The sequence below is a fragment of the Salmo salar genome, chromosome 02, assembly GCF_965601325.2.
Source record: "Salmo salar chromosome 02, fSalSal1, whole genome shotgun sequence".
Lineage (NCBI taxonomy): Eukaryota > Metazoa > Chordata > Actinopteri > Salmoniformes > Salmonidae > Salmo > Salmo salar.
In genome coordinates, this window is record NC_138292.1 from 91,913,067 (window position 1) to 91,926,521 (window position 13,455).

Below are 13,455 nucleotides of genomic sequence, written 5' to 3' on the forward strand. Positions count from 1 at the left end.
TGTGCCATCCTGGATGAGCTGCACTACCTGAGCCACTTGTGTGGGTTGTAGACTCCGTCTCATGCTAACACTAGAGTGAAAGCACCGCCAGCATTCAAAAGTGACCAAAACATCAGCCAGGAAGCATAGGAACTGAGAAGTGGTCTGTGGTCCCCACCTGCAGAACCACTCCTTTATTGGGGGTGTCTTGCTAATTGCCTATAATTTCCACCTGTTGTCTATTCCATTTGCACAACAGCATGTGAAATTTATTGTCAATCAGTGTTGCTTCCTAAGTGGACAGTTTGATTTCACAGAAGTGTGATTGACTTGGAGTTACATTGTGTTGTTTAAGTGTTCCCTTTATTTTTTTGAGCAGTGTATATATATATAGTGGGCTCCAAAATTACTGGCACCCCTGACTGGCAATGCACAAACGACACTTAAAAAAATATAAATAATATAATTCTAGAGATAAACTCAAAATACCAACATGTGGGAAATACTGTACTTTATTAATGTTTCAATGGAACCAACCAAAATCATTCAGTTATTTAATACAAAATACATTTAACCAAAATCAAGGTTTCATAATTATTGGCACTCCTCATTTAGTACTTAGTGCAACCACCTCTGGCAAAGATAACAGCATAGAGTCTTTTCCTGTAATGTTTGACAAGGTTAAGGAACAAATTTGGAGGGATTTTGGACCATTCTTCTATGCAGATCCTTTCAAGATCCTTCACATTCCCGGGTTAGCGCTTATCAATTGCCCTCTTCCACTCAGGTTTTCGATTGGATTGAGGTCCGGCGACTGAAATGTGACTGGAGATTTTGTTGTCACAGAACCATTTCTGTGTGGATCTTGATCAGGTCATTGTAAATCAATAGAACAGGGGGCAAACGTTTAGGGTTCTACATTGTGACATCCTTAATATACTCCAACTACAATGTTAAAACATTCTACATCGTGACATTAATTCATTGATATCATGAAACATCTCCTTCATGTATGTACTTTTATCAGATTATCTCTGGTCACAGCTATGAGATTTCTCTCCTGTGTGTGTTATCTGGTGTCAAGTCAGCTGCACAGATCGAACAAAACTCTTCCCACATTGATGACAGCTATAGGTTTTCTCTCCTGTGTGTATTCTCTGGTGCACTGTCAGATAGCTAGATTGACCAAAACTCTTCCCACATTGACCACAGCTATAAAGCTTTCTCTCCTGTGTGTGTTCTCTGGTGTGACGACAGGCTGGTTGACCGAGTAAAACTCATCATTGAGTACAGCTAAAACTTTCTCTCCTGTGTGGATTTTCTGATGAATTCTAATGCCTGATGAGGAAGTGAATCTCTTCCCACATTGATCACAGATATAAGATTTCTCTCCTGTGTGGATTCTCTGATGAATTCTAATGCCTGATGAGGAGGTGAATCTCTTCCCACAGTCAGAGCAGCAGTGAGTTCTCTTCCCTGTGGATCTCCGCAGGTGTTTCTTGAGGTGTTCTGATCTGAAAAGACTCTTCTCTGCCTCGTCAGCATTATGAGGTTGTTGAGGCTCCCCAGAGGATCCACAATAGTCCCGTCTCTCTCCTGTGTGAACAACAAAGTCAGACAGATGGTTAAAGGCCCATAACAGCGGTAATCCACTGTAAAAGGTGATGCCAACAGCGTAGCCATGATGTTGTACAACAATTGACATCTGTAATGAATGTTACAATTATTGGACAAATGTCTTAAAATGAGCAAGAACAGTCATATTTTGTCTTGTTTTCACATTAGTAGTGAAATCGATGATTGTAGGCTAGAAATAAGATATTCATGTTGTTGAAACTCTAAGCAGTGTGCCAGACTACTTTTGGTCTCCAATATAGGCCCCTTTCTGCGTTTAATAAAATTGCGGCACGAGGGCGATGCACACACAATTTGATTGCAGAAACACCTCCCTGCTAATAAGGAAACCACTAGTTATGGATGTAGTATATCTGGAAACGAGGAAACCACTAGTTATGGATGTAGTATATCTGGTAATGAGGAAACCACTAGTTATGGATGTAGTATATCTAAAATGGTGAGCGAAGATTTTAGTTTTTCACAATGTATTCTGAATGTGAATAGGGAAAAACTCAGGGAAGTAACCTCCATTTCCAGGTTGCTTATGACTACATTTCACACTACATTGGATTATAATTGTAAGGCTCATTTGAATGTTCTGTTTAATATAATGGTTGTGTCATCATCGCAAATCAACTGCTTTATACTTTGCCAAATTGGCCCATAACTTCACCTAACAATAACATAGACCTACTGTAGTACCGAAACCTCACAAATGTCGTGATGTTTGTCATTTGACTGTCATTCAGAAAATGATTTCCTGGATCAGCTGATGATAGTTGAACATGTGACTATTATTCACCTTTATTTAACCAGGTGGCCAGTTGAGAACAAGTTCTCATTTACAACTGCGACCTGGCCAAGATAAAGCAAAGCAGTGCGACACATACAACAACACATACAGTCATATGAAAAAGTTTGGGTACCCCTGACAATTTCCATGATTTCCATTTATAAATAATTGGGTGTTTGGATCAGCAATTTAATTTTGATCTATAAAATAACTGATGGACACAGTAATATTTCACTAGTGAAATGAGGTTTATTGGATTAACAGAAAATGTGCAATATGCATCAAAACAAAATTAGACAGGTGCATAAATTTGGGCACCCCAATAGAAAAATCACATCAATATTTAGTAGAGCCTCCTTTTGCTAAAATAACAGCCTCTAGACGCTTCCCATAGCCTCTAATGAGTGTGTGGATTCTGGATGAAGGTATTTTGGACCATTCCTCCTTACAAAACATCTCCAGTTCAGTTAGGTTTGATGGTTGCCGAGCATGGACAGCCCGCTTCAAATCATCCCACAGATTCTCAATGATATTCAGGTCTGGGGACTGGGATGGCCATTCCAGAACATTGTACTTGTTCCTCTGCATAAATGCCTGGGTAGATTTTGAGCAGTGTTTTGGGTCGTTGTCTTGTTGAAATATCCAGCCCCAGCGTAACTTCAACTTTGTGACTGATTCTTCAACATTATTCCCAAGAATCTGCTGATATTGAGTGGAATCCATGCGACCCTCAACTTTAACAAGATTCCCAGTACCGGCACTGGCCACACAGCCCCACAGCATGATGGAACCCCCACCAAATTATACTGTGGGTAGCAAGTGTTTTTCTTGGAACGCTGTGTTCTTTTGCTGCCATGCATAACGTCCCGTGTTATGACCAAATAACTCAATCTTTGTTTCATCAGTCCACAGCACCTTATTCCAAAATGAAGCTGGCTTGTCCAAATGTGCGTTTGCATACCTCAAGCGACTCTGTTTGTGGCGTATGTGCAGAAAAGGCTTCTTCCGCATTACTCTCCCATACAGCTTCTCCTTGTGCAAAGTGCGCTGAATTGTTGAACGATGCACAGTGACACCATCTGCAGCAAGATGATGTTGTAGGTCTTTGGAGGTGGTCTGTGGGCTGTTTTGACCGTTCTCACCATCCTTCGTCTTTGCCTCACCGATATTTTACTTGGCCTGCCACTTCTGGCCTTAACAAGAACTGTGCCTGTGGTCTTCCATTTCCTCACTATGTTCCTCACAGTGGACACTGACAGCTTACATCTCTGCGATAGCTTTTTGTAACCTTCCTCTAAACCATAATGTTGAACAATCTTTGTTTTCAGGTCATTTGAGAGTTGTTTTGAGGCCCCGATGTTGCCACTCTTCAGAGGAGAGTCAAAGAGAACAACAACTTGCAATTGGCCAACTTAAATACCTTTTCTCATGATTGGATGCACTTGTCTATGAAGTTCAAGGCTTAATGAGCTCACCAAACCAATTGTGTGTTCCAATTAATCAGTGCTAAGTAGTTACAGGTATTCAAATCAACAGAATGACAAGGGTGCCCAAATTTTTGCATAGCCTATTTTTCACATCTGATTTAATTTCATACAACTTAATATTGCTACACTAAACATCTTTGTCTGGACAATACCCCAGTACTCAGCTTTTATTAGAAAATGAATGGCATGCCACTGTGATCATTTTCTGTGACGACAGAGTAAATTATTATGCAGCCTCAGAGGGGTGCCCAAACTTTTTCATACGACTGTAGTTAGAAATACTGGTGTGAGCAAGAAAAGTAAATAAAAACATGGGGATGAGGTAGGCAGTTGGATGGGCTATGTACAGCTGCAGCGATCGGTAAGCTGCTCAGATAGCTGATGCTTAAAGTTAATGAGGGAGATATAAGTCTCCAACTTCAGTGATTTTTGCAATTCGTTCCAGTCACTGGCAGCAGAGAACTGGAAGAAAAGGTGGCCAAAGTAGGTGTTGGTTTTGGGGATGACCAGTGAGATATACCTCCTGGAGCGCGTGCTATGGGTGGGTGTTGCTATGGTGACCAGTGAGCTGAGTTAAGGCGGCCTAGCAAAGACTTATAGATGACCTGGAGCCAGTGGGTTTGGCAACGAATATGTAGCGAGGGCCAGCCGACGAGAGCATACAGGTCGCAGTGGTGAGTGGTATATGGGGCTTTAGTGACAAAATGGATGGCACTGTGATAGACTGCATCCAGATTGCTGAGTAGAGTGTTGGAGGCTATTTTGTAAATGACATCGCCGAAGTTAAGTATCGGTAGGATAGTCAGTTTTACGAGGGTATGTTTGGCAGCGTGAGTGAAAGAGGCCGGTTCTAGATTTAATTTTGGATTGGAGATGCTTAATATTAGTCTGGAAGGAGAGTTTAATAGTCTAACCAGACACCTAGGTATTGTAGTGTTCCACATATTCTAAGTCAGAACCGTCCAGAGTAGTGATGCTAGTTGGGCGGGTGTAGGCAGCGATCGGTTGTTGATTGATCGGTTGTTCTTATCGGCTGATGAGTCTGCCAATAAGAATACGGCGATTGACAGAGTCGAAAGCCTTGGCCAGGTCGATGAAGACGGCTGCACAGTACTGTCTTTAATCGATGGCGGTTATGATATCGTTTAGTACCTTGAGCGTGGCTGATGTCCACCCGTGACAAGCTCGGAAACCGGATTGCACAGCGGAGAAGATACGGTGGGATTCGAAATGGTCAGTGATCTGTTTGTTAACTTGGCTTTCGAAGACTTTAGAAAGGCAGGGCAGGATGGATATAGGTCTGTAACAGTTTGGGTCTAGAGTGTCACCCCCTTTGAAGAGGGGGATGACCGCGGCAGCTTTCCAATCTTTAGGAATCTCAGACGATACGAAAGAGAGGTTGAACAGACTAGTAATAGGGGTTGCAACAATGGCGGCAGATAATTTTAGAAAGAGAGGGTCCAGATTGTCTAGCCCAGCTGATTTGTACGGGTCCAGGTTCTGCAGCTCTTTCAGAACATCAGCTATCTGGATTTGGGTGAAGGAGAAGCTGGGGAGGCTTGGGCAAGTAGCTGCGGAGCTGTTGGCCGGGGTAGCCAGGAGGAAAGCATGGCCAGCCGTAGAGAAATGCTACTTGAAATTCTCGATTATCGTGGAGTTTTCGGTGGTGACAGTGTTTCCTAGCCTCAGTGCAGTGGGCAGCTGGGATGAGGTGCTCTTATTCTCCATGGACTTTACAGTGTCCCATAACTTTTGGAGTTAGAGCTACAGGATGCAAATTTCTGTTTGAAAAAGCTAGCCTTTGCTTTCCTAACTGCCTGTGTATATTGGTTCTCGACTTCTCTGAAAAGTTGCATATCGCAGGGACTATTCGATGCTAGTGCAGTACGCCACAGGATGTTTTTGTGCTGGTTGAGGGCAGTCAGGTCTGGAGTGAACCAAGGGCTATATCTGTTCTTAGTTCTACATTTTTTGAAAAGGGCATGCTTATTTAAGGTGGTGAGGAAATTACGTTTAAAGAACAACCAGGCATCCTCTACTGACGGGATGAGGTCAAAATCCTTCCAGGATACCCGGGCCAGGTCAATTAGAAAGGCCTGCTTGCAGAAGTGTTTTAGGGAGCGTTTGACAGTGATGAGGGGTGGTCGTTTGACCGCGGACCCATAACGGACGCAGGCAATGATCGCTGAGATCCTGATTGAAAACAGCAGAGGTGTATTTGGAGGGCAAGTTGGTCAGGATAATATCTATGAGGGTGCCCATGTTTACGGATTTAGGGTTGTACCTGGTGGGTTCCTTGATAATTTGTGTGAGATTGAGGGCATCTAGCTTGGATTGTAGGACGGCCGGGTGTTAAGCATATCCCAGGTTAGGTTACCTAATAGAACCAACTCTGAAGATAGATAGGGGGCAATCAATTCACATATGGTGTCCAGGGCACAGCTGGGAGCTGAGGGGGGTCTATAACAGGCAGCAACAGTGAGATACATTTCTGGAGAGATTCATTTTTAAAATTATGTTATAATTAAGTCTATGATTTGATAGAGCAGTCTGACTGAGCGATGGTAGGCAGCAGCAGGCTCGTAAGCATTCATTCAAAACAGCACTTTCGTGCGTATTGCCAGCAGCCCTTCACAATGCATTGCGCTGTTTGTGACTTCAAGCCTATCAACTCCCAAGATGAGGCTGGTGTAACCGATGTGAAATGGCTAGCTAGTTAGCCGGGTGCGCGCTAATAGCGTTTCAAACGTCACTCGCTCTGAGACTTGGACTGTTTTTTTTTTTTTTAGACTTGGATTGGTTGTTCCCCTTGCTCTGCATGGTTAACGCTGCTTCGAGGGTGGCTGTTGTCGATGTGTTCCTGGTTCAATCCCAGGTAGGAGCTAGGAGAGGGACGGAAGCTATACTGTTACACTGGCAATACTAAAGTGCCTATAAAATCATAATTGGTCGACCTCTAGCGGGTACAGTGGCGGTAAACCTCCGCATTGAGTGACGATAAGAGAGGTTGCATCTCTGGAGGCACCAGTTATGCTAGGTGAGGTCACCGCATGTGTGGGAGGTGGGACAAAAGAGCTCTCTGAGGCATGTTGAGTGTGACGAGGGGCTCTGCAGTAAAATAAAACAATGATAACTACCCTAAACAACAGTATACAAGGCATATTGACATTAGAGAGAGACCTAAAGCGAGGCATAAAGCAATCCCAGGTGTTGATTGGGAGAGCTAGCTAAGACAACAACGGGTAAGACAACAGTTAATCAGCTAAGACAACAACAGGTAAAATGGCGATGAGGTCCAGAGCTTACGGCAGGAATCCGGTGATGTAGTGGCTTCTAGTCGTCTTAGTGAAGAGTCTGGGAGGCATCAGCTGTGTAGCTGAGTGATCATAGGGTCCACTGAGCAGGCCGGGAGATGGACCTGGCTCAAGGCTAGCTTCGAGGCTGGGCCACTCGGTGGCAGCTAGCTAGCTGGAATACGGTGATGTAGTGGGGTAAAACAGTCCGATATGCTCAGGGTTGATATCGTACTGTGCAGACTGGCAGGTATTATTCAGGCCAAAAGTGGCTGGTGTCTGAGCTAAAAAGGTAAAGCAGTGGCTAACAATGACTAAATAGCTAGTAGCTAATTAGCTGGTTAGCTTCTGATGGCTAGATTCTGATGGAGGTTCTAGCTATAAGGTCTAAAAAATAGCAGATCCGTATCACATTGGGTGAGGTGGGTTGCCGGAAGGTATATTTAATTTAAAATGGAAAAAGAGATTAAAATATATAGCAATATATACAAAAAAAAGACGAAATAAAAACATAACATTTATAACAAACACGTCTTAATGCTACGCCATCTTGGATTACAAGATGACTGTTAAAAACCATTGGATTTAGCAGACTCTGAAATTATTTAGCATTTCTGTGCCCACGAAAACTGTTTTCCCAGAGTAACATAAGGAGCCACTAAATGATACATAGTTCGAGTGCATTTCAGAATACAAAAAAACTGTCCGACAGCAAGATCCAGTATTTAAGTTGAAGTTCATCGTATGACAAGCGTAACGTTATGACTATAACTACTGTTCCCTGAAGGAGGGAAACTAGGTACAACATACTATTAACCTGTTATGGATAGGGTGCAGTATTTTCACGGCCGGATAAAAACTGTACCCGATTTAATCTGATTATTACTCCTGCCCAGAAACTAGAATATGCATATAATTATCAGCTTTGGATAGAAAATACTCCAAAGTTTCTAAAACTGTTTGAATGGTGTCTGTGAGTATAACAGAACTCATTTGGCAGGCCAAAACCTGAGAAGATTCCTTACAGGAAGTGCCGTCTCTGACCATTTCTTCGCCTTCTACACTCTCTTTATTGAAAACTGAGGATCTCTGCTGTAACGTGACACTTCCTACGGCTCCCATAGGCTCTCAGAAGGCGGCAAAAAGCTGAATGATGTCTTTGCAGGCCCTGGCTGAAAAACACTAGCGCATTTAGATAGTGGTCGATCAGAGAACAGAGACTGGAGGCGCGTGCACGAGGCGACCCCATGTTTTTATTCTTTCGTCTTTGAACGAAAACAATGACTCCCGGTCGGAATATTATCGCTTTTTTACGAGATAAAAATTGCATAAAAATTGAGTTTAAACAGCGGTTGACATGCTTCGAAGTACGGTAATGGAATATTTAGAATTTTTTTGTCACGAAACGCGTCGGGCGCGTAACCCTTCGTCACCCTTGAATAGTGTCTTGAACGCACGAACAAAACGCCTCTATTTGGATATAACAATGGATTATTTTGAACCAAACCAACATTTGTTATTGAAGTAGAAGTCTTGGGAGTGCATTCTGACGAAGAACAACAAAGGTAATCCAATTTTTCTTACAGTAAATCTGAGTTTGGTGAGGGTCAAACTTGGTGGGTGTCAAAATAGCTAGCCTGTGATGGCGAGCTATCTACTCAGAATATTGCAAAATGTGCTTTCACCGAAAAGCTATTTTAAAATCGGACACCTCGATTGCATAAAGGAGTTCTGTATCTATAATTCTTAAAATAATTGTTATGTTTTTTGTGAACGTTTATCGTGAGTAATTTAGTAAATTCACCGGAAGTGTTCGGTGGGAATGCTAGTTCTGAACGTCACATGCTAATGTAAAAAGCTGGTTTTTGATATAAATATGAACTTGATTGAACAAAACATGCATGTATTGTATAACATAATGTCCTAGGCGTGTCATCTGATGAAGATCATCAAAGGTTAGTGCTGCATTTAGCTGTGGTTTTGTTTTTTGTGACATTATATGCTAGCTTGAAAAATGGGTGTCTGATTATTTCTGGCTGGGTACTCTGCTGACATAATCTAATGTTTTGCTTTCGCTGTAAAGCCTTTTTGAAATCGGACAGTGTGGTTAGATAAAGGAGAGTCTTGTCTTTAAAATGGTGTAAAATAGTCATATGTTTGAAAAATTGAAGTTTTGGGATTTTTGAGGAATTTGTAATTCGCGCCACGCCTATCATTGGATATTGGAGCAGGTGTTCCGCTAGCGGAACGTCTAGATGTAAGAGGTTAAATCCACATGTTATGACTATAACTACTGTTCCCTGAAGGAGGGAAACTAGGTACAATATACTATTAAATCCACATGTTATGACTATAACTACTGTTCCCTGATGGAGGGAAACTAGGTACAACATACTGTTAAATTCACGCCTCGCTGGAAGCCCCGTCTTCTACAGGTGATGAGCGCGAGGCTCGGATTTCTTCCTTAAATTTAATACGGCTCTTCAGCGACCCAGGAAGGGGTGGGGCCAAACAGGTATTGTACCTCGTCTCCCTTCTTCAGGGAACACTAATTATAGTGTTAGGTTCTGATTTTTCAGAGTAAATAACTCACGGACACTAGAGAAGCTTAACCAAGTTTAATTTTTCCCAAAGGGTCGTTACAGCTGTAAGTCAGACAAAAACATGTTCTCACCATCACAAGTATATATACCCCACTTTGGACACTCGTCCTTCTCTCCAATCCTTACATCTTCTGGTTCGACAGGAAGAGGGTAACAGGATACTAAACCCTTATTACTCCCTTCAGGAGATCTGACCTGACCTCCTGACCTCAACCCCTCCTTCACCTAATCCACAAATGTCCATCCGCTTCCCCTAAAGCAATCCTGTGATCTCCTCCCGTCCACCCAGCACATTCCACAGCCACTCTGTCTTTCTACAGATCTCACTCCTTTATATACTCTGTGTCTGATCTATCATGTCTTTAATATGTTCAAAGTTTAGAATCCAACAATAGTCATAAAGTTACACTCCCTTTTAGTCGGTCAACTTCGGTACAACATACTATGGGACAATACAATCATTCTCCATGCCGACCCAAACGGATAATAAATGAAACGGCCCCTGGCAGACCACCCAGACCTGACCCCGCAAGATGTGCCAGTTTCGTCAATTTATTAATTGTCTTTTGTTTGAAACACTCCTGTCAATGTTGAGTAAGGACGCACACCTAATTACGCATATAGAAGTAGGACTAGTCTTCCTGGCCTGTGTGCAAATGTAGGCCTATAAAATGTGCCCATTTGGGGATGTCTGATAGTATTTCTGATTGTCTTAATGCACCACCACTAATGAGTTGTGGAGGTTCTCAAAGTAAATGTTTCTTCACCTCAAACAGCAAGTGCACCTCAGCCACGCTCAAGGTCCTAAACGATATCTTAACCGCCATCGATAAGAAACAATACTGTGCAGCCGTATTAATTGACCTGGCCAAGGCTTTCGAATCTGTCAATCACCACATCCTAATCAGCAGACTCAATAGCCTTGATTTCTCAAATGATTGCCTCGCCTGGTTCACCAACTACTTCTCTGATAGAGTTCAGTGTGTCAAATCGGAGGGCCTGTTGTCCGGACCTCTGGCAGTCTCTATGGGGGTGCCACAGGGTTCAATTCTTGGCCGACTCTCTTCTCTATATACATCAATGATGTCGCTCTTGCTGCTGGTGAGTCTCTGATCCACCTCTACGCAGACAACACCATTCTGTATACTTCTGGCCCTTCTTTGGACACTGTGTTAACAACCCTCCAGACGAGCTTCAATGCCATACAACTCTCCTTCCGTGGCCACCAACTGCTCTTAAATACAAATAAAACTAAATGCATGCTCTTCAACCGATCGCTGCCTGCACCTGCCCACCTGTCCAGAATCACTACTCTGGACGGTTCTGACTTAGAATATGTGGACAACTACAAATACCTAGGTGTCTGGTTAGACTGTCAAACATCTCCAATCCAAAGTTAAATCTAGAACTGGCTTCCTATTTTGCAACAAAGCATCTTTCACTCATGCTGCCAAACATACCCTCATAAAACTGACTATCCTATCGATCCTCGACTTCGGCGATGTCATTTACAAAATAGCCTCCAATACCCTACTCAATAAATTGGATGCAGTCTATCACAGTGCCATCCGTTTTGTCACCAAAGCCCCATATACTACCCACCACTGTGACCTGTACACTCTCGTTGGCTGGCCCTCGCTTCATTCTACTTTGCACTTTCTTCTACTTCAAATCTACCATTCCAGTGTTTTACTTGCTATATTGTATTTACTTTGTCACCACGGCCTTTTTGTCTTTACCTCCCTTATCTCACCTCATTTGCTCACATTGTATATAGACTTATTTTTCTACTGTATTATTGACCGTATGTTTGTTTTACTCCATGTGTAACTCTGTGTTGTTGTATGTTGTCGAACTGCTTTGCTTTATCTTGGCCAGGTCTCAATTGTAAATGAGAACTTGTTCTCAACTTGCCTACCTTGTTAAATAAAGGTGAAAAAAATAAAATATCAATGTCCCTGTTTTATTAGATAGTACTCACTGTATTTACTGGTGTTAATCAGATCAATGTCCCTGTTTTATTAGATAGTACTCACTGTATTTACTGGTGTTAATCAGTTCTCCAGTCTTCTCTTCTTCGTCCTCCTCTAATGTGACAGTAATCTCCCCCTCTTCATCCTTCATTCCAAAAACGTCTTCATCTTCTTTCACTTCATCCTCTTCTTTCACAGTAACATCCTCCTCTTTCACTCTGAACGCGTCTTCCTCTTCTTTCTCTGTAACGTCTTTCTCTTCTTCTTTCACGGTAACAGCCTCACCCTCTATTTGTTGTTTTACTGTGACATCCTCCTCTTCCTTCTCCTCTTTCACGACAATGTTCAGCCCCAGAGCTTCTTTCTCCGTCCAACAGACCTCTTCTTTAGCAGGAGGAGAGTAGCTTAGTGAGCGCATGGTCGGGGATGTTAGCTAGCTAGGCTAGTGCTAACTTAACCAGCCAGATAGTTGACTTACAACTTAAATATTAAATTAAATGAGGTAGCTAGTTTTTTACACATAAGTATGTTTAAATCACAGTTGCAATTAAACCAGGAAAGTGTCTAAAGAACTTGAATGTTCCGACTTTGTTGGCTAGCGAGCTACCGAGGTGGCTGCAGTTGTTGAAGAAGCGTTCCGTCCACTAGATTATACGTCACACTAGAAACATCGCCTGAAAGACACATATCGCCATCTGCTGTCTGGAGGGAGGAAACGCAGTTGAGGAGAGAAAACTTTTTTTCTTCTTCATTGAATTATAATATTATAAAGCAGTTTAGGGAAACGTTTTTTTCCTCTTCATTAAATATTAATATTATATCAACACGTACAAAGAGCAACAAGTGTTGTTTGATTAGTTCAGTTTTTTATGAGAATTTAAAACAAACTCTACATCTACTCCACATCTGTATTTCTGACTCAGTCAAATAACTACCCTTGATAAAGATGAGCTAAAATTACTGTATAAAATAAATAAATAAACTTTACCCACTACCAGGATATTTTAGGCCAAAACCTGGTTACCTCTCTGCTAGGAGACTGAAATTTGGCCATAAGGGGATCTTCCAGCAAGACACATCAACATCCACAAAGAAATGGTTATTTGGGCACAAAAATCAACATTTTCAATGGCCATCTCAGTCTTCGGACTTGAACTCCATTGAAAACCTGTGGTTTGAATTGAACAGGGCAGTCCATAAGACAGACTAAATAAAACAAGGACATGGAGAGAATCTGTTTGGAGGAATGGTCTAAGATCCCACCCAATGTGTTGGATCTAATCTAATCTAATCTAATCTCATTAAACATTTGATTGTCATTATCCTCCCAAGGGGAGGAGGCTGCTGGAGTATTGAAAACATTGGTAGCAATAATTCAGACTCCTACCTTTTGAGAATTACATGTTAAACTATATATTTTTCTCTGAGCAATTGTATTAGCATAAAATAATATAATTTCCCTTTATGTTTTATACAATATAGCTCAGTATTTGAATTCTTTATTTTATAGAGTCGTTTTTGCTCATCTTTATCAAGGGTGTCAACAATTTTGTCCCCCACTGTACCTCCATACTGCTGCTACATGGTGTAACAATACATCATGTAGATGTATATAATGAACAGACTAGGTCTATACTGCTCCTACATGGTGTAACAATACATCATGTAGATGTATATAATGAACAGGCTAGGTCTATACTGCTCCTACAT

General features: G+C 41.9%; 1 long non-coding RNA gene across 1 annotated transcript; it reads right to left on the reverse strand.

Annotated features, from left to right (window-relative positions):
* Positions 1-475: 475 nt before the first annotated feature.
* LOC145863036 (uncharacterized) lies at positions 476-12,374 on the reverse strand. Its single transcript, XR_014382369.1, has 2 exons — positions 11,809-12,374; positions 476-1,575 (listed from the first exon to the last, which is right to left on the reverse strand). It is a non-coding gene; the product is annotated as an uncharacterized LOC145863036 (long non-coding RNA).
* Positions 12,375-13,455: the final 1,081 nt, after the last annotated feature.